The sequence below is a fragment of the Malaclemys terrapin genome, chromosome 2 (assembly GCF_027887155.1).
Source record: "Malaclemys terrapin pileata isolate rMalTer1 chromosome 2, rMalTer1.hap1, whole genome shotgun sequence".
In the NCBI taxonomy this organism is placed as follows: domain Eukaryota; kingdom Metazoa; phylum Chordata; order Testudines; family Emydidae; genus Malaclemys; species Malaclemys terrapin.
In genome coordinates, this window is record NC_071506.1 from 204,059,248 (window position 1) to 204,077,666 (window position 18,419).

The window sequence follows — 18,419 nt, forward strand, 5'->3', positions numbered from 1 at the left end:
ACTTTTCCTCCACATATGTAGTATTCAGTCTGTTTAGATGGAATATGGGAGTTGGGTGAGGAGCCATTTCAGCATATGTATGATTTATTAAAAGACAAATTTTAAGTAGAACTGTATCCTTAACTGCTTTATGGTATTGTAGCCAAACATTGCATTTGAATGGGGGATTCAACTTCCTTTATAGGAACCGACTCCTGAAACTCTTACCAGCCCACAAAAGTGGTCCATAGTCATGCAAATAGTCCCATTGTCTTCAATGGGGTTGATCAAATGATTAAAGGTTTATGGGATTAGGTTCCAAGTTTGTAAATTGTTCCGGATGAAACTGACAATGCCTGAACTGTCAGATCAGAAGGAGCTTCATTCAAATAAAGGTGGGCAGATGTGTGATAAGTCTTAGCTCCGTTGCCAAGATGAGGAACATATTTTCAACAAAGTTCTTGGCAGATTCCTGAGGCAGCTGGTTTAAGGCTGTCAGTGTCCAGCATTATAATCTTCATTTATAGTTCTCTCACCCACAAAGCTGGAAAATTAGGCATTTGTTTTGCTGCTCCAGTTCCAGTTAACAAAATGCATGTTAGACTAGTTTGGCTGCAAATAAGAATTCTGTGTACACTGGGGACAACACCTGATTCCTGTCAGGCTGCAGAACGGGGTTGACATCAGAATCCAAACATCCTCTAGACAGTGCAAGCAGAGGAATTCCTCTAATAATATTGACTGTGATGCAGTATGGATGTCATAGATAATTCAGATCAATGGGGAGAAACAGAATCAAAAACACTGTTTAAATTCCTTCCGTCCCCACCACCTCTCCCCTCCCCTCTTAAGGGCTCCTGACCAACTTAACAGCACAATACATATGCTAACAAAGCCTTTGTTTAAGTTTGTTAGCATATGTATTGTGCTGTTAAAACCATTTAAAGAATTAATGCCCTCCTAGCTTTTAAGGAGCAGAGCACAGTGCCTCCCCCCCTCAGACTTGGGGGGCTAGCCCCAAGTCTTTCTGGTACCCTGTACCTGCTAAAAATCTCTTGCTGGTACTGCGTACTGGTGGGTACCCCCCTACTTGCACTCCTGAATATGAGCCACCATGTGATGCATTGTGAAAAAGGCTAATATTCTGGGGTGTATTAATGCACTATCATACATAAAACACGGGAGTTAATTGTCCTGATCTACTTGGAACTGGTGAGGCCTCAGCTAGAATACTATGAGAAAAAAAGTAAAAAAGCTGGGTATGTTTAGTCTTGAGAAAGGAGACAGAGGGTGGGACCTGATAAGTCTTCAAATATATTAAGGGCTGTTATAAAACGGATGGTGATCAATTTTTCCCTATGTTCACTGGAGATAGGACAAGAATTAATCAGCTTAATCTGCAGCAAGGGAGAATTAGGTTAGATATTAGGAAAATCTTTCTAACTGTAAGGATAATTAAGTACTGGAATAGGCTTCTGAGGGAAGTTTGGAAATCCCCATCATTGGAGGATTTTAAGAGCAGGTTAGACAAATACTTGTCAGAGATTATCTAGGTATACTTGGTCCAGTCTCAGTATGGGGGGCAGGATTAGATGACCTCTTGAAGTCCTTTTGAGCTCTACATTTCTATAGTTCTATCATTCTGTTACAGTGTGTGCTAAGGAATGAGAGGCCAGTTTGTATAACCCTGTGCTTGCATTTCATTCCCTGTGGAGGGTTACCAATTACCATGGAATTTAAGTGGCTTGGAGGGCCTTATACGACCCACCATGCTGGGGTGAATTTCACCCTAATTGCCTGGTGTTAGGTATGATCTGAAAACCCTTACTCATATAGGTAGACCTTACTTACATAAGCAGTCCAATTGAGTTCAATGGGACTATTTGCGTAGGTAAGGGCTTGCAGGACAAAGCATCTATCTTAGTTTCCTCTTCCATTAGTAGACACCCTCAATGATGTATTTCTAAATACATTGTGACTAATGTGACAAAGCTTTCATTTTTTTTAAACCATGCTCCACCTTGTGGTTTTCATTATTTGTTCAGTATGCCTGTGGCCTTTGGGTGGGGAATTCTCCAATGTGACATAATGTCACCTATTACTATCACCCTATTTTGTGGTTTGTCTACAAATTGCTGGCAGCTTAGAAAAAACTTTTGTTTTCAATTAGCACATATGTAAAATAAATTACACCAGATAATTTTGTTGTCAAATATTTATTTAGTATCTTAGTACTTGAGTTCACTTACCAATCAGATAAAATTCATTTGAATTCTTTTATACTGACATCGTATTCCTAATTTGCAAATTCATTTCTAGACACAGAAGTAACAAACGTTTGCATTGGCTTGTTGTAAGTAGTGGTGATGTTTAGGAATTTTAATGTGCAGTTTAGTGTTTTCATAATGTCATTGTGAATCAGTGCTTAATTTTAGCAAGAGACATCTTTATCCCTAAGCTACTTGCTCAGTGCAAAGTATTTTCCTATTTTCTAATTCAGACAGAATGACCGGACTGGAATCCTCAGGGAATTTAATTAATGGCACTCTAATCTACAAACTGTTAGATCTCATTTTATTAGTGCTGCTGTCTTATACTAAAGTTCACACAGTGGGCATCATTCAGCATTGATGGAAACAGGTACAAGTCCCATTATCTTCACCTATATAGTCCAGGGCTTAAATTGGGCCAATTAATTTAACTGTTTATGTTTGCATGACATGTACACCAGTATGTCACAATCAGATATTTAGTAGTGTTAGACCATGAAAAATAACATATTTCACAGAGATATATAAGCACACAGGTAAATACACAGATAGATCTTTGGTATCCGAGTGTTATACAGAACATTACACTAATCTGTATAAGCATGTAGGTAAATACAAGTATATATGTACTAAGTAGGTGTACTACTATTGAAAATTACTAAATGTATATAATATAGTACACTGCAAGGATATAGGTGGGTTACGATACATAGGAGATACACCATGTCTTCTCCATGTTTAATCATTGCTATATTGTGTTGGATATTTTTGTTTTTGTCATAGTGAAACAAATTCTGCTCTCAGGTATTCCCCTGTAAGCCCACTGAATTCAGTGGAACTGTACTAGCTGAACTTAGAGCAAAATATGGTAGAATGTTGTTGCTCCTTTTCAATTATAGTCAAAGTTTGGGCCCTGGTTCTGTGTCTTTTATAGATACAGACACACCCTGCCAACCAAAACCCTCGCCGCCCAGACAGTCCAAAACTCCTGTTAGGTGAGGGCTTGAGATTAATTTATCCTTACAGTTATGTTAACTGAAGAGTGTCTTTTCACTCATCAATCTCAACAAGGTTTTAATTCAACCCATAACAAAGTTTCACCAAGCTCATAACAATATGTATATTTCTGAATGTTTTACTCTTTTGTACTACAGCTCCTTGGTCAATCATTGTTCCTCCAAAAAATTGCTGAGCTGGTAACCATCTATGGATGAACCTGTTGTGTTTGATGTTGACAAAGACAGATTCTCTCTCTTAAATCTGCTTCAATTGTTTTCAGAGTTGAATATTCAAATGTTCTGGTTTGAGCCAGTTTAGGTTTATGTATTTTTGTGCTGTTGTCATGAATATTAAGAAGAGTTGTTTCATGAACACTAAACAAGGATTTAATATTGGGGCCAGATCTACACTTAAAACTTTTGCCAGTATAGTAATGCCAGCTAGGTACGTGGGTTTAATTACGATATTTTACATGAACAAAAGGCCCAGTGTAGACAGTTATCCTGGCAAAAGAATGCTTATTTAGTTTGGGGAACAGGTATAAGCTACATTGGCAAAAGCAATCTTTTGGCTGTATAAGATACATCTACATTAGAAGGGTTTGCCAGTATGCTGGAAGACCTTTTCTAGTAGCATCTGGTTTGATTGATGACTGGGTGTCATCTGCCTTATACTGTACTTCCTCTCTAGCAGAGATGGAAAACCCAAATCAGAAAAGGCACCTCAAAAGTATGACCAACCCCAGTACAAAAATGGCAAAACAAAAGAGATTGCAAATTCTGATGCATTGTTAGAACTAGTGACAGGGGAAGCCTGAAAACTTTCAAAGGTTTAGTCTTGGAGAAACATTACAAAATGTGAATGTTTCTCCATATCATATCTGAACACGGTGACTCCCTAAAGTTTGCAAAATTAGGCTGATAACTGCACAAGAGCAGAGCGTCTCATGATATTTCCAGTATTACTTGTTTCAAATAACCAGAAATAGGATACTTACTATGGTGATGGGCTCTTTAGCCTGCCAGCCAAACAGTGGAATACATCAGACAATGCTGGGAATTGCAAGATTTGGGTTGTTTTTTGGCACTTCTACTACCACTCCTAACAAAACAAAAAATTGGAAATACATCTTTTAGAACTATGTCTTTATTTAGGAAGTTTAACACATTTACAAATTCTAATCGTGTAAATATCAGAGACAATACAATAATCATTACAACAGTGAGCTTTTGTTTAACGAAACATTATACAGTAATATAATCACTGAATCTCTCCATTTAACCAGGTGTTACCATGTTACAAAGTGAGTATTTTCATACTATTTATAACAGAAATATATTTTTAACAAGAGAATTAAACTTTTTCAAACAGCCAAGAGATTTGGCTTGGGTGAAGATTCAAGTCATTTCCTATTTTACCTAAGCTATAACCCACTTACAGTTAAAATAGCTACTCTAACCATAAAAAAATAGGTAGGTGCAGTGGGTTAATATGCTACCTTTTCACTTCTGAAGACTGCAGTTAAAATTATGTTCATAATTTTAGAATATCAGGGTTGGAAGGAACCTCAGGAGGTAACCTAGTCCAACCCCCTGCTCAAAGCAGGGCTAATCTCCAGACAGATTTTCACCCCAGATCCCTAAGTGGTCCCCTCAAGGATTGAACTCACCACCCTACCCTGGGTTTAGCAGGCCAATGCTCAAACCACTGAGCTATCCCTACCCACTTGTTAGCCATATCACCATTTGTCCACATCACCAAACCACCAGCCAATTAGGTATTTTTTTGGCAGCCTGTGCTCAAGAGAGGCCCATACTTGGAACAGCAGAAATGTTGCTGGGTCTAACATACACATTCTCATGGTTAGGCAGGATGTAAAGGGTTAGCTGGTCCAGGTTCAAAATCATCCTCATTCAGGAAGCAAGGAGAGAGAAGGTTATGACCCTTCTTCAAATACTACCTGTTACCTCTTTTAGTTAGTGGTTCTGCCCTCACCAGTTGAGAATCTAACAATCTCTGTGTATTGGTCTTTGTAGTTCTTTTTCTTGGCCCTGCTTGCTTTCCCAGAGACCTTGGGCTCCCAATTGTCAGGGATCAGGGCCTCGTTGTGCTAGATACTGTACAAACACTCTGTTCCAAATAGCCTACAGTATAAACCAATAAGTCAGAGAAAGGATGGGAAGAAAGGAAGCTAACATACACACAGAGTGATCCAAGTGATGACTGGGAACCATCATGTTTGATCTATGGTTTGAAGTATTGCCAATGTCAAGTATTCAAAAATCACAAGTCAGGCCTCAAAAATCATGAGTGATTATTTTTAAGCCAATTTGGTGTTGTTTTTATTTGCCTTCTGGTTTCTCAGCTTTTTAAGGTGCACTCAATCAAGTTTTCAAACTTTTCTCTGAAACTATGAGGACTAGAAAAATGCTTTTTTAAATTAAAACTGAGATTCTCATGGAACCATATAACTCCAGGAGCTGGGGTTTTAAGTAAAACACCAAATATTGCAAGACTCAATATAAACTAAATAGATCTTGTAACACTTCACCTTTTTCTCTGATTTTGGGTGGGGGGGGGCATGTTTTTTTCCCTTTATGGGATTTCTTGTATCTTAGTGTAATATGGGGCCCAGGGTAGGGTGAGGAAGAAGGCAGGAGGGGAATGAGGTAATGGGAACAGGGGAGTGGGAAAGACAGAAGTAGGGGGGGAAGAGGCATTGCAGGGGAAATAGGAGGTGGAGCAAGGAAAGGAGGGATGGAAAGAAGCATGGAAGGTGTGGAAAGTGAAGGCATCAGTGGAAGGATGGTGAGAAGTCAAAGCAAACAGGCTATCAGTAAACATCATTGTAAATATACCCATCTTCCTAAAGTACAATGGCAACCTCAGGATCATTGAAAACTACTAGAGCTGTAAGTGAATATTTATCTGTAATTGCTTTATTTGGGATGGGGAGAAAGGGTGTATCATTAATTAACTAAAGGCTGACCCTGCAAAAAAACAATGGGCAGCATGTGTGCCTTCTGACTTCATTCATGTCCAGACTTTCCATGCTGCATGCCCATGCCATACTGTGTACATATATATTGGAGAGGGCAATGCTACTTGAAATGCACTGATGCCTTTAAGACTGGTAGCTCTAAAATTAAACCTACCACGTGTATTATGGTTTGCAGGTGTGCAGAGGTTCATGAGCAAGTCACTGTCCCTCTGCTCAGTCTATCTGGTTGATTCTTCTGAACAGCAAGGTAATGAAATTTGTGATGGGTGAATCCCAAAAGGTTCAAAGGCTTGGTTCATGCAAACATCCTAAAGTCTGGATGCTTACCCAGAATTGATCCAAAGTTCAAGGTTGTTCTCATTTTCAAAGCTCTTCATAAATCCATCCCTACCAACATCTTAGCCAAAATGTCCTCCTTCAGCCTCCCTGGTCCTTCTTTCTGTTCAGGCTTATCTTATTACCATTGCCTCTGTCTCCTTTGCCCACTCTACATTTTGTGCTTTCTTTTACATTACCCCAAGGCCTGGGACATTCCTCACTTACCATAAGAATGTAAGAACAGCCATACTGGGTCAGGCCAATGGTCCATCCAGCCCAGTATCCTGTCTTCCAACAGTGGCCAATGCCAGGAGCTTCAGAGAGAATGAACAGAACAACCAATCATCGAGTGATCCCTCCCCTCTCGTCCATTCCCAGCTTCTGGCAAACAGAGGCTAGGGACACTCAGAGCATGGTGTTACATTCCTGCCCATTCTGGCTAATAGTCATTGATGGATCTAACCTCCATGAACTTATCTACTTTTTTTGAACCCTGTTATAGTTTTGGCCTTCACAACCTCCCCTGGCAGAGTTCCACAAGTTGATTATGTGTTGTGAAAGAAGTACTTTTTGTTCATTTTAAACCTGCTGCCTATTAATGTCATTGGGTGACCCATGTTACTTGTGTTATGTGAAGGAGTAAATAACACCTCCCTATGGCTGTGAGAAAACTTGGAGAGAATCATGGAATCAAAACATTAACACAGAATCATGCCTCTCCCTGGCACTAGGACCACAGCAGCAGGTAGGCAGGGCCAGGGCCGGCTCTGGCTTTTTTGCCACCCCAGGCAAAAAAGCCTCCCGCCACCCCCCGCCGGGGAGCACGGCAGGGGAGGGTGCCAAGCCCGGCCCGGGCTCCGCTCTCCCCGGCGGCCAGAGCACCCAGCCGGGGCTCCGCTCTCCCCGGTGGCCAGAGCGCCGGGAGGAGGGCGGCGAGCCCAATCATGGCCCCGCTGTCGGGCCGGAGTGCTACGCCACGCCGCCCCCCTCCAGGTGCCACCCCAAGCACATGCTTGGTGGGCTGGTGCCTGGAGCCGGCCCTGGGCAGGGCAGGCTGCTGGGGGTGGGAGAGGCAGGGAGAGACTCATGCTGTGCAGAACCAGGGAGGGAGGCAGGAGTTAATACTGGAGTGTGCCCCTCCCTTCCCCCCCCCCCATCTCTGCTGAGCTGGGGGAAGAGGGAGGGGGAATACCAGCTGCCTGTGCATCAGCTTCTACTGATGAACTTAAAGAGACAATGTGCCAACACACTCCCTCTCCCCCGACACACACATTGTCTCTTTCTCACATACACACTCCCCACACACACTCTTTCACACACACCCCCGTCACACACTCTCCACATCCACACTTCTGTGGGCTTCTTGTGTTAGTGTTCAGCAATGCCAGTTTGGTCATATTACCAAGTGTTGCTTTAAAAAAGTGATTTAAAACGTGTTACTTTTCAGACACACACAACAATCATTACAAGGTTCATAGCACGGTGCAAACAAACAATGCCAGGCTCAGCACACTACAGCAATGCACATTACTGTGGCTCAATGTCAATACGCTCATTCAAGGAATCCCCCAGCTGAATAGCTCCCCATTGAGCTCCTCTTATAGCCTTGCATTCATAACGCACAACACAATACAGAAGGGCAGTGCAGGATCCATGCTTTCTGGCAGAGGTGGCTGGGTTGCAGGTTACCCAAGCAGTTGAAAAGCGGCTGGCAATCTAGTAGGATGCCCATGGAATGATGGATTGAGAAACCTGCATCATGTGATGGCTGAACCTGCCCCCATTAGGCACAGAAATCCTTCCCAAAACACCCTCAGCCAGTTGCATAGTGGGATAGCTACCCACGGTGCACTGCTCTCTGTGTTGATGCAAGAGCTGCTACTGTGGATGCGCTCTGTGGACACAAGGAGCACAGTGTGGACATGCAGCAGTGGTTTAATTACAGCAGTGGCTGTATGTCAACATAATTTGCGTTGACAAAACTCTGTAGTGTAGACCAGTGATTCTCAAATGGGGATCTGTGGCCCCCTGGGGGTCTGGAAGCCCTTTCAGGGGGCTACAGGACCTGGGGGCTGAAACCTGGTCCCCTGAGTCATAGTGCCCCCCCCAGGCTGAAGCTGGGAACCCTGGCGCCCTCCCCACCATCTGAAGCTGGCAGCGATGCGGGGCTGAAGCCGGGAGCCCCGGTGCCTCCTCCAGGTTGAAGCTGAGTACCCTGGTGCCCCCCTGCAGTGCTGAAGTCAGGAGCCCCAATGCCCCCTCCCCATGGAAGCCAGGAACAGCAGGGGAGCCCCTGCACACCCCCCACCCCCATATCCCAGGCTGAAGCCGGGAGCAACACTGGGCTGAAGCCCTGAATCCCTGCGCGCCCCGCGGTTAGAAACCCTGAGCCCATGGGTAGAGTTGGGGGGCACAAGGCTGTTACTGTTGCCCCCACCAAAATGCAGTGCCTTACCCAGAGGGGGGCACTCCCGTGGCAGCTCACCCCCCTTCCTCTCTCCCAGTCCCTCTCTGGCCAGGTCATAGATGGGAACATAAGAACGGCCACATCTGGCCCAGTATCCTGTCTTCTGACAGGAGCCAATGCCAGCTGCCCCAGAGGTAATGAACAGAACAGGTAATCATCAAATGGTCCATTCCCTGTAACCCATTCCCAGCTTCTGGCAAACAGAGACTAAGGATACCATCCCTGCCTATCCTGGCTAATAGCCATTGACCATGAATTTATCTAGTTATTTTTAACCTTATTATAGTCTTGGTCTTCACAACATCCTCTGGCAAGAAGTTCCACAGGTTGACTGTGCATTATGTGAAAAGCCGGAGCCAGGCAGTGTGGGGCAGCTGCTCCTCTGGCTGGTGGTTCATGAAGCACGCAGCCATGGCATTCCCCCATCTGCTGCTGGTGCCCAGGGTTGCAGCTGCTCCTCAGCTCCCAGCCCCCTGACTGCTCACTCAGCCAGTAAAAGCTGTCCGGGTGGAGGGACCCAGCTCTGGGGAGGCAGAGCCCTCAGAGAGCAGCCACCGCAGGGGAAACAGCACTGCAGGGGGAACAGCACTGCACACAGCTTCTAGCTCCCTTTCTCCCTGGAACCTGAGCTACCCCCTTCCCGCAGACAGCCCCTATCTACCTCCTCCCTGCACCCTGAGCAACACTCCCGCTGCACACAGCCGCTAGCTACCCCCTGCCTACACCCTTAGCTACTCCCTGACCCCTGCCCATACACAGGCCCTAGCTACCCCCTTCTCATGCACAGACCATAACTATCCCCTCCATGAACCCTGAGCTACCCTCCTGCCTGCACAGAGCCCTAGAAACCTCCTGCCTGCACCCTGAGCTACTCTCCTGCCCATAGGCGCTGACTTCCCCTCTACCCGGTGAGTGCTCGACCCCCCCGGCCCCTGGCCGGGCCTCTGTCCCGCCCCTGCCCCTCCCTCATTCCACCCCTTCACCCAAGTCCCCGCCCCTTCTCTGCCTCCTCTCCTGAGTGTGCTGCATCCCCGCTCCTCCCCCTCCCTCCCGGAAAGTCCTAAGCACCTCCAAACAGCTGCCAGGTAGCCGGGGGGGGGAGGGGAGAAGAGGAGTGGGGATGCGGCACGCTTGGGTGGGAGGCGGTGAGGAGGGGGAGCTTGGCTGCTGGTGGGTGCGGAGTACCTGCTAATTTTTCCCTGGGGGTGCTAGGGCCACCAGATGGGATGAAGAAAATATCGGGACACATGGTGGGGGGTGTTCGCGCTTTTTTTTTTCCCCTTCGCCGGCTTTTTTTTTTTTTTTCTTTGCTCTGCCGGCGGGGAGTCCCGTCGGTGGAACAAAACAAAACAAAAACAAAAACAAAAAACAGGAGTGTGAAATATGGGAACAAATTGCATCCCGACCAAACACTGGTCGGGACGCAGGACAAACGCCTAAAAATCAGGACAGTCCCGCTTTTATCGGGACGTCTGGTCACCCTAGTGGGTGCTTCAGCCCCGGAGAACCTAGAGAGTTAACACCTATGCCCCTGCCTGCACACAGCCCCTAGAAATCCCTTCCCTGCACCCTGAGCTACCCCCTTACCTCCCCCCAAAATAGAAGTCAAATTACGTCTGTGCCCAAAGGTCATCCCCCCCAGGCCCGGAGTCTTGAGTTTCCCTCCCCCCTCTCCTCCCCTGCTGGGCCCTGGAGTTTTTATGGCATATTGAGGGAGACTCAGGAAGAAAAAGGTTGAGAACCTCTGGTGTAGACAAGGCCTTAAGCTCCTTCTTGGAGTGGGATAGCTGAAACAATGGGAGCCACCCCTCAAAACAGAGGCTACATGCAAGGCCACTCATAAGCTAAAGTATGTGGGTAGAGGGGTTTCACTGGGCACTGAATGCAAATGCAGAGGGCTGGGGGGTATTGTTTTGGTGGAGGGGTGTGTGTGTGTGCGCACACGCATGTGCGTGAGAGAGAAGCAGGGAAAGCAGATAGCGAAGGCAGCCGAAAGTGAAAGACAGCCAGAGAAGAACTTTTAGCGTGACCCTGAGAGAAAGCTATGGGAGAGTTCTTTGGGTAGAGAGAAAAGCAGGAAAAAGAGGCTTGGAATATTGAGCAAGGAAACTGTGTCCTGTTGTTTGATCACTACTGTGTTCAGGGAAACAGGACTTTGTGTACACTCTTTGTAAATAAACAGTACTGTATCACAGAAATACCTGACTCCATCATCAATTTCTCTTCCTAATGGAAACAGCTCACAAGACCCTGAATACTGGCTCATCACTTGGGTAAAAAGGGGTATCAGTAACAACAACAACAGGAGTACTTGTGGCACCTTGGAGACTAACAAATTTATTAGAGCATAAGCTTTCGTGGACTACAGTCCACTTCTATATGCATCCGAAGAAGTGGGCTGTAGTCCACGAAAGCTTATGCTCTAATAAATTTGTTAGTCTCCAAGGTGCCACAAGTACTCCTGTTCTTTTTGCAGATACAGACTAACACGGCTGCTATTCTGAAACCAGTAATAATAATGGATATCCAGTCAGGCTGGAATAGAATGGCCAGACAGATAAGGGATGGTATGATGTATGTTCATGTGACCACAAACCAAAAGAGAGTTAGTAGATCTTATTTTAAGCACACCAGTCATGGCTGTATCCCTTTTGGCAAGTATTCATCAGTAATTTAGAAACATGTTCCGGTAAAATATCTGGTTAAGCAGTACCTTAGCTACAGAGATAATATAATTTCTATTTATTATAAAGTATGAATTATTATATATTTACTAAAATGGATTGTATACATAGCTAAAATACTTTGTCATGTTATATTTTTAACATTCAGAAAAATCGGTCATATTTTAAGTGAATTTTACATATTCCCAAATATGTGAAACATAACATGTACATACAATATATGGAAAAATATATTCATTTTCCAAATAAATGGTCTCAGCCACAAATCTAATTTTAGAGATGTCAGCTTGTGATGACATCTGCACTATGAGATTCATGTCTGGAAATCACATATTGGCCAGGTTCTCAGTTGCGGAAATAAAAAAAAGCTAGGGAAAACTCTCTCTCTCTCTCTCACACACACACACACACACACACACACACACACACACACACGACTTTGTGATTCAACCTTCCCAACTCTTTAGTACAGGGGTAGGCAACCTGCACACACGTGCCAAAGGCAGCACGCAAGCTGATTTTCAGTGGCGCTCACACTACCCAGGTCCTGGCGGCTCTGCATTTATTTTAAATGAAGCTTCTTAAACATTTTAAAAACATTATGTACTTTACATACAATAGTTTAGTTATATATTATAGACTTCTAGAAAGAGACCTTCTAAAAACGTTAAAATGTATTACTGGCACGCGAAACCTTAAATTAGAGTGAATAAATGAAGACTCGGCACAACACTTCTGAAAGGTTGCCGACCCCGGCTTTCGTACAACAATTATAAAATGCTGATGTTCTAAAAGGCTGTGCAAAGTCCAATTTAATTTGCAAATTCAGTATTTTACTTTTGGAAAAAAATACATTATAATATTTTAACCATCTCCTCGGCAGCAATGTGTCATCATTGCACTGTCCTGGAAATCCAATGGTAGTACAAGTTTCCTGCATACTTCTACCTCTGGAGCCAAATTGACCAAATATTTTTTAGGACCCAAAGAAATTAAAGCTCTTTAGGTTGATTGGTTGGGTTTTTTCCCCCCCGCCTCTTTCTTCTTTTGTCATATGAGTGAGGAACATTTTTCTTTATTTTTTAAGTAAACATTTTAATTTGGAAAGGATCCTAACTAATTCTATCACCAACCAATGTACCAAGGCAACGTCTCTGAAAGAATCCTCCGGGAAAGGGAGTATGGGTGGTAAGGTTTAGCAAGTGGCGGGTAGTTTGGTATGGAGGAGGTTCAGTGTTGATTGTACGGCAAGTATAAATTGCTCCTGCTTGCTACACCTGACCTAAACCCACCTTAGCAAAGAGAAGGAGTTAGACTGTCATACAGGACACACGTGCTCTGTTCCCAAAGTGTTCTGTGTCTGTGAGAGCAGAATTGTTGTGTTGGTGTATAGTCCAAAGAGAGCAGAGATAAGGTTGCATGGCAAGGGTGGTAGGTACCTTAACTGTATTTACTGGTTTTCAGAGGTTTAAGTTTAGCCACTCTCCATGTTCTGGAAGAGCATGAGGCACCACCAGGCAACCTTAACTCTGTGTTAACAAAGATTTAGGGCATTTAATTTCCTTGGTTTTTTAAACAAATAATTTTTCAGTACCCCCATGTACCACAGCCCTGTTCTTTCCTCCACTATCTCTGCCTCCTTGTCAATGATTACCCCAGGCACAGAATGCCCAGTTAGTCCCTTCACTTCTTCTTAGCATATACACAACGTGTCTCAGGTGGCATATGACCAGGATTCATCACCGAATTTGGTCTGCTGGTTAGATCATTACCTTCCGTGGCTCGGGTCAGGTACTGACAGGGAGTGCGACATGAAGGCTGATCCATACCTCCCACCTTTTCACTATTCCTGCATCATTTCATCAACTCTTGTCTATGTTTGTCTAGCACAGCCTGGTTCTCCTGCCTCCCCCTCTGATGGAGAGGCAGGCATCAGCATGGGACCAGCAGGTTTGGGAGAACTGGGGAGAGGGTGTAGGGACTAGCATGGAGTCAGTAGGGACATTTTTTGAAGGCACAAACAGATATGTGGGGGAGCACAGAGATGAAGGTTCCCCAACATCCCTCTCCACACACCTTTGATGCCCCGTGTAGACAGGCACTGACTCACCTCTGTGGCACCTCCTGCTAGTCATCCTTAGGAATTAGCTCTTTGACCCACGAGTGCCCTCTGCAGGCCAGTGATTCACTTGCCGTTGGCCTCCCTGTCCCTCTCAGGACCCCGGTGCCCTTATCCCAGGGTTCTTCCTCTTGCAGTACCCCACAGTCTTACTGGGTTTCCCCACCCTAGGGGAACCCTCACTCCCTCTCCCCACATCACCTCAGTCATGGCTACTGCCAGTCTCTGTTTAGCCCCCACACCGTAGGGTGGACTGCAGTCTATCAGCCAATCATCACAGGCAACAAGGGGTTTGGACTGGCTGCCTTTACCCACTCTCCGGCTGCCCCTCTGCAAGCCCAATACCTAGGTGGGCCTAAAACTAGGCCCGTCAGCCTGGGGAGTTGCTAGCCTAGGGCTTCCCAGCTCCTAAGGCCTTTCCCCAGCCCTGTCTTCCTCTAAGTCCCCTGGGTGAGTTCTCAAGCAGCCAGGCCTATCACCCTCTCCAGTCAGAGACAGACTCTGTCTGCTTGAGCTCCTGGCTCAAGCCTTTATAGGGCCAGCTGGGCCCTGATTGGGACATGGCCCCAGCTGAGCCTGCTTCCTCCCAATCAGCCCAGGTGTCTTGCCCTTCCACAGCCATCCTCCAGGGCTGTTTTAAATCCCTCAGGGCAGGAGCGGGTGACCACCATGCTATACCCTGCTTTCCATCTCACTCTTCCCTGACTGCTCCAACAGCCCTCCTCCCCACTGCTCAGACCCCCATATTCCCTCCAACTGCTAAGACACCCCCAGCTCTGCTCTGACATTGCTCCATCACATCCATTGCTCTGATGCTCCTACATCCCCGCTGCTCCAAGCCCCAACACATACAACCCCACTGCTCTGAGCCCCGCCCCGCACACACCAGGATCATCCTCCTCCTTATGTCTCCCATAGGAGGAGGGATAGCTTAGTGGTTTGAGCATTAGCCTGCTAAACCCAGGGTTGTGAGTTCAATCCTTGAGGGGGCCATTTAGTGAATGGGGGTAAAAATCTATGCCCTGTGAAGCTTGGAGGGGCTATGGGGAAGAAGCTGGTGGGGCTGTGAGGATTCTATCTACTAGATAGGGGGAGGGGTAGAAGAGTGGAGATAGAGAGTCCCTGCCTCTGATCTGGGCTGACTGTTTGGAGAAGGGGCTCTACACATCCACCTGCAGCACAGAGAGGTGTGAAATGGCCCTGTCATCTCAAGGAGATGCTCTCAGCTGAGTAAGAACACCCTGTGAATACAGCCTGAAACAATAGCTCTGAGAGGTGTGAATCACTCCATTTATCTCAGTGCCTGGTCTCATTTTCCCTCTACTGGGCATTTATTATCCCTACTCACACATGGGGGGGCAAAGAGAAGGGCTCAGTCCCCCAGCCCATAGAGGGACAGATCCTGGCTCACATGGGAAGGGAAGTGATAGGGGCTCAACCCATCCCAGAGAGGAAGGGCTCCCTGGACCTGGCTCACATGGCATGCAGGGAGAGGGTCTCAGATTCCCTCAAAGGTGCAGGGCTAACACATAGAGGAAACAGGCAGAGAGGCTCAGATCCCACACACAGAGGAGCAGTGTCCTCCCTGATCCTCCTCGCAAGAGGGAGCAGAGAGAAAGGCTCAGACTTTCCAGAGGAGCAGTGCCTCCCTGATCATGGCACTTATGGGGGGAGGGAGACAGGTTCAGACACCACCCACAGAGCGGCTGTGCTCCCCAAATTCTGTCTCACACATGGGGCAACAAGGACCCCCAGAAGGCCAGGGTACCCCAGATGCCAGCTCACATGGCAAAGTGGCAGAGGCTCACCATATGCTGGTTCACACATTCCCCTTCCTCCCAACTTTGTGTGAGATACATCCTCCCTCTGGACCCTGCCCTGAGAGAGGAGGGCCATGAAAGGAGGCATCTTCCCCTGGGCCCAGCCCAGGCAGGAGGAGGGGAGAGAGAGAGGGCAGAAGTTTCAAATGGGAGGAAAGAATGTATAACTGACAGCCCGCCCCGTCCCAATCCCCCCACTCCTCTTACTACCCATTTCTCCCCCTCCTAGCCGCCCACATTTTCCCTCCCATTCCCCTTAATTTCCACCCCTCTCCGTGGCTCAGACTCCCCCAACCCCTCTCCCTGCCCCTTCATCTCATTTCCTATTCCCCATCCCTATTTATCACCCTCTTCTCACTGCAGCCCTCTAATTCCCCTCACCTCCAAACCCTTACACCCCCATCACTGCTCTGCCACCTCCACCCGTCCCCCCACACTCCAACCCCCCATATTCTCAAGCTCTGCACCAAAGAAGTTATAAGAATCTGAAAATGTTATGAGCAGCTCACGCGATGGGGCTGGGTATCAGGAACCCTTGCCTTGACCAAATTACTTGCTTTCCTTTGATCATACTTAGCTCTCTCATTAAAGCCAGAACATGATTATGTTATCCTAACTCCTTCCTGGAGTCCTCTCTCTATTTAATTAATACTGATTTATTTTACAGTACTTCTAAAGCAGAATCTGCATGTCTATCTTAGAACACTTTAAAAATCTTGCTCTGAAATTAGAAATGTTGGTCTTGTGGGAAAACTTACAAAGGATCTCCTGCAGAAAGCAAGGAACATGCACCCGACACATTCTTTGAATACCTCCAAGGGTAGGGTTCAAATTCACAGCCCATGAGTGTAGATCAGATTCAATGACCACAGTATGCTATCTTGAACTAGGGTGACCAGACAGCAAATGTGAAAAATCGGGACGAGGGTGGGGGGTAATAGGAGCCTATATAAGAAAAAGACCCAAAAATCAGGACTGTCCCTATAAAATCGGGACATCTGGTCACCCTACTTTAACCACCTTCACCTCCTCCCCTGAGCGCACCTTCCCCGCTTCTCCCCCTAGCTCTCAGCGCTTGCCACCACAAAACAGCTGTTTTGCAGTGGCAAGCGCTGGGAGGGAGGGGGAGATGGGAGAATGCAGCACGCTCAGGGAAGAGGCAGGGCTGGGATTTGGGGAAGGGGTCCAATAGGAGCAGGGAGGAGGCAGAGTTGGGGCGGGGACTTTGAGGAAGGAGTTGGAATGGGGGCAGGGCAGGGCAGGGAGGAGGCGGGGCGGGGTGGAGTCGGGGTGGGGCTGTGGGCGAGTGGGAGGGCTGAGCACCCACCGGCGCCGGGAAAAGTTGGCACCTATGGGTGCTTGTAGCCCTTGGCTTATTTATGGGGCTGGTCCTGCCGAGGCTGACTCCCTTGATCCTGCGGCTGCTGCAGTTTGAACCGCTTAGGCGCCGGGGCTGGGACATAGAGACACAGGGTTTTTAGGGTGGTGCAGGAGTCCTTGAGATCAGGCAATTTGCTGTCTGTTTTTTCCGCAAATAGGGTCCAGCCATCGAAGGGCAGGTCCTGCATTGACTGCTGAGCCTCAGTAGACAACCCAGAGAGGAGTAGCCAAGCGGCTCGCCTCATGGAGATAGCGGAAGCCATGGTGCAGGCAGCACCGTCTGCAGCATCTGATGCCACCTGGACGGCCACCCTGGGCGCGGTCATGCCCTCATCCAGGATTGATTGGAAGCCTCAGGGAGCGCCCCTTCGAACTTGGCCATGGCTTGCCACATATTGAAGTCATATCGGCCAAGGAGGGCTTGGTGGTTGGCCACTCTCAGCTGAAGGCTGGAAGATGAATAAACCTTTCGTCTGAAAAGATCCATCCTCCTTGAGTCTTTATTTTTGGGGGTGGCCCCGGTTTGTTCCTGCCTTTCCTTGTGGTTAACCACTTCAGCCACAAGGGAATTGGGGCTGGGTGGGAGTATAAGTACTCATGTCCTTTGTTTGGCACGAAGTACTTGCGTTTGGCCCTTTTAGAGATAGGCGCCAAGGAAGAGGGGTCTGCCACAAGGCATTAGTGATCTTAGAACGCCCTTCATGAAGGGGTAGAGCCACCCAGGCAGGAGCCGAGGAGCAGAGGACGTCGAACAGAGAGTCAAGGAGTGTGCACTATGATTCAGTTAACTCCCCTTCATGGAAAGACCAAGAGAGCAAGAGGCTGCTGCAGGAAGGTCCCGCAGGGAAGGAGCACCAAAATGTCAGATGTTTGGGGCGGCATATATTGCAAATTCTTAGAAAAATGACAGATTCCACAACCGGAACATTGCAGAGTCTACAGAGCCCTGATTGGGGCAGCTCACAGCTGTGGGGCTGCTGTTCCAGGCTGTGTGCAGACTTGGGTGAGCATCACTGCATTGGTTACACTCTGTTTTCATTTTCAAGGTTCTGTATGCAACCAAAAGGACTAAAAATATTATTTAAAAAAATGAAAGCTGAGATTCTGGAGCACAATTCTGCTGCATGAGATGAACTTCCTGGCAAATGCAACAGAATCCATGAGGTTCTAAGGTGAGTAGTATTATATTTAATTTGCAGATTGAGAAACTGAGGGCAAAAATCCATCCCACTGCAGAAGGCCTGCACATGCTTTATGCACCGAGATGCCTAGTCCTATTTTCTAACCACTAGAGCATGCTGCTTCCAAATTTGTAACAGAGGACCTCATAGCTCCCTCTTGCAAAAAAGCCTGTAGCTGCAGGAATCTAAACTGGAAGTACT

General features: G+C 46.8%; 1 long non-coding RNA gene across 1 annotated transcript in view; it reads right to left on the reverse strand.

Moving 5' to 3' along the window:
• Positions 1–18,419, reverse strand: part of LOC128832268 (uncharacterized) — a 32,784-nt gene that overhangs the window by 8,209 nt on the left and 6,156 nt on the right. Inside the window, exon 2 of the long non-coding RNA XR_008443948.1 lies at positions 4,246–4,349. This is a non-coding gene — a long non-coding RNA (uncharacterized LOC128832268). The remainder of the gene's footprint in view (positions 1–4,245; positions 4,350–18,419) is intronic.